This window comes from Lagopus muta, chromosome 9, assembly GCF_023343835.1.
Source record: "Lagopus muta isolate bLagMut1 chromosome 9, bLagMut1 primary, whole genome shotgun sequence".
In the NCBI taxonomy this organism is placed as follows: domain Eukaryota; kingdom Metazoa; phylum Chordata; class Aves; order Galliformes; family Phasianidae; genus Lagopus; species Lagopus muta.
The window spans coordinates 678944-682623 of record NC_064441.1 but is presented as its reverse complement, the minus strand read 5'-3'; positions in this window follow the sequence as shown (position 1 = coordinate 682623).

Genomic DNA, 3680 nt, shown 5'->3' with positions numbered 1-3680 from the left:
CACTGAGAAGGTGTCCCAGAGAGACCTGCATGGGAGCAGGTGTAGGAGTGTGCCTCCCTGCATCCCCCCAGCACTTCAGCTACATCTGCACATGGTAACATGCTACAAAAGCAAGATTAAAATGTATTCTTTGAATTCAGACCCGAACCTGAGGGTGAGATTCAGTGCAATATCAGTTGTGACAAACATCAAGGCTTATCAGTACGAAATACTGCGTGACTACGATTCTGCCCTGAAGGACACCTAGGTGTAAAACTTCCTTCTTCACTGGCGGTGCTCTGGGACGATCTGAGCCAGCCTTGAGCTGGTGGGCAGCCGCAGCCCCGGCACAGGAGGATCCCGGCTGCAGGCCCAGCAGCTCCCACTGCGAGGCACGGGCTGTGAGAACCCCTTTGGTCGGCTGTTCAGAATTAATCAGTGGATTCAGCTCAGGCGAGATCCTCCTACAGGAAGCGGCAAGAGTGGGCAACGTTTGTCCTGAAGGGATCTGACTAAGGAGAACCAGCAGCAGTGCAACGAGCAGTCACCAGGGGCTGCAGGGCATTGCTGAGGTCTGAGCACCCACCAACCTCTTCTTTCCATAAGGCATTTTAATGTCCTGCCAGCTTAGCTCCTGAGCTGATACACTGCCTATGAATAAGAATTTAAACTGTATGTTTTTCATTTACATGATGACAGGACACCTAGCAATCCCCTCAGAGGAAGTCTACATGAACTACAAAAATCTAGGTATTGAAGCTGCCAAAACCCAGACACATTCCAAGCCAGATAACGAGGCACATCACTTAGATCTGCATAGTGGAAAGCATCAATCCTCCTCATCACTGCCTCAGAAGGGATCACCTCTCCCTGTAGGCCCAGCGCATCACTCTGGCAGCTCCCAGCTGTTCACCACCCACAGGCAGCCATGGTGCCCGTCCTGCTGAGCTCACAGCCCTCACTCCGGGGCCCTTCACCCTTTAGAGGGAAACACCATTGTAATGAGCACTGCTGGAGATGAGGTAATGTATTTAGCACTTCAGGAAGGAAGGTTTTCCTGTTTGTGTCTGAAGCGCACCGGAAACATCACCATTTGTGAACGGAACAATTATCTAGATGTGCTGCAGGGAAGTTGGCCTGGAGGAAACCCATGTGAACCAGAGCCTGCTGCAGCACCGTGCTCCTGCAGCATATGCTTGAGCACGGGGTTGTGGAGCTTCTGACACAGTCACACCAGTGGAAAAGGCAAGAACTTGCTCCTATGGAGCGATCTGCGACCACAACAGAGAGATGCCAGTAAGTGGATCTGATTGGAACTGCAGTCCTTGCTTGGTGGCAGTGTACAGCATCCTGGCTCTGCTGGAACTCAACTTGCAGAGCTGCACAGGGCTGGGTGGTGAGGGGGCTCTGAGCAAAGCTGGAGCCATGGAGCTGGCAGAGAATGTGGAGCTGGGTGGGGAGCAGGGACTGGAGGGGCAGGGAAGGAGTCAGCAGCAAACAAAGCTGAGTTTATTGGGCATTTTCTTTTCAATGGAAAAACAGAAGACGATGGGAAGAAATCACCATATTTACTGAAGTCATGATGGAATATAGCTCTATAAATGGAGGAGAAAACACAGCCAACTAAGTGTAGAAGATGTGGGACATGCATTAGTCATGAGAAGATACCTCAAAGTTATGTATGTGTGAAATGAGCTTTGACAGAACTCACAAGGGAGAAAACTAGGGTAATAAAAACGCATCTAGAAAATAAATGATAGAAGAATTCATATGTGCCAGAGGAATACATGAAGGTGCTGCACTGAAAGCTCAGGAACTGCAGGTGCAGCCAAGCAAGAGACAACTACAGAAACATAGGAAAAAAAACAGCTAATCCTGGTCATGAACACACTGGGTATTTCAATGAAAAATTAAGAGAAAAGAAATAAGCAAACACTTACTACAACCAAATGCCTATAATGACATACTTCAAGAACGTAAAATTTTCAGGTATTCAATGGGAGCAGTGAGAGAACTGGGCAGGTAAAGTGGCTGCATGTTGAGGAAACTCCACTGTTTATATTCCAGTCTTGGCATCAAAAAAATCCAGCTGTTCTTCTAACAAAAATGGAGAGAGAGCTTCTGAAGAGAGCTCCAGGCTGGCCAGCAGGGAGATGGGTGCTTAGGAGACAGGAATGAGCCATGCAGGAAAGAGAAGAAACAAGCAGTGAGCGATGGCAACAGAAGTGCTGGAAGTGTTGTGAAGTGAGAGGATGCACTGAGGACAGCAAAGCAGCAAGCTGAGTTAACTTGGGAAGAACAGTGCTGGGGGAGCCTCTTCATGTTGCTGGGGGAAAGAGGGAAAGGTGGCCGTAGCACTGAGCTGATGGGAGAGAAGTTACAAAATGCCACAGATTGTCTCAAAACCGATGACAATTGCACCAAAGAGGACAATCATCCTGAATGTAGGAGCAAGGGCAGAGGAACAGCAGCAATAAAATAGACTGCATTTAGACAAGTGAGAATCAGAAGGCACGTGCAGGGCCAGGAGGCTGCGCACATCCCCGTTCAGAATGCCTGCAGAGCTGGTGTGTAAATAACATCTCCAGACCTCCATAAGCAGGGGGGCTCGAGGGCACTTCTCAATGCATCCACCGCATTTCTCAGGTGTTCTTGGAGAGAGAGGAATGCCAGCAGTGCTGGCCAAGGCACAAGGATGCTGTTAGCAGGAGCACAGCATGCTGGCCTTACAGCTTCTCCTCCAAAGACTCCAGCTGGAATAGATCCATCGAAAAACAGCAAGGATGACCATAAAACAGAGAGCCTCATTAGCCCCATGAGATGAAGAGGTACAGAAATGTAACTACTGCTTCAGGGAGCCTGCAGCAAGAGCCAGCACAGCGTGCAGGCTGCTGCACAGCACTGAGCCCAGCACAACCTACCAGTGGGCAGCCTATGGATTTCTGCATGTTTTCTTCACATTCTAGACTGAAACTCTAGAATTCAGCAGTGCTCATAGCAAGACTCATCTGACTGCAAAGAGGAACCCATGGTTTACAGGAGATGCTCTCTGCAGCCACATGGCACGGGTTCACAAGCAAACCAAGGATTTTACTCCTGAATGGTGACTGCATGAAGGCGCCTTATTCAAATAGCTCCACCAACTTCACTGCCATAACAGCGTTCTTAAAACCAAATGGCTACCGGCTGTGATCCCAGAGCTGCAGCTCTGGAATTTTGCTTACAGAGTGTCCATTTCCATAGCAGTCTCAGTCCCACATCAGTGCTGATGAGCAGCAGCCGCACGGTGCTTTATGTGCCACGCTGGGAAGAGGCAAGTGGGGCATCCACGTGGTCATGCACGGATAAGAAACTTGCTCCCTGGAACAGACGCTGTGCTGCAGTAAGGCTTTCCAGGAAAGTTACCTTCTGTTCAGGAAACAGACTGAAGAGGAGCTGTATAAAACACGCTGTCTGACCCATCAGCACATGGAGCAGCTGCTCTTCCCCACCAATGGGCCTCGGCCCTCCCAGCAGCTGGCAGGGTGCCTCACCTCTGCACAGACACAACGTGCAACTACCAGGCATGTTGTACTACTGTATGCAGAATACAACTTTTGTAGTAAAAGTAGCAAAGAACCCGTGGCTTACCTAACATCCTGCGTTGTGTTTAATGCCAGGAAGATATCTTCCAGTGAACTGTTCTTTACATAACCCTCATA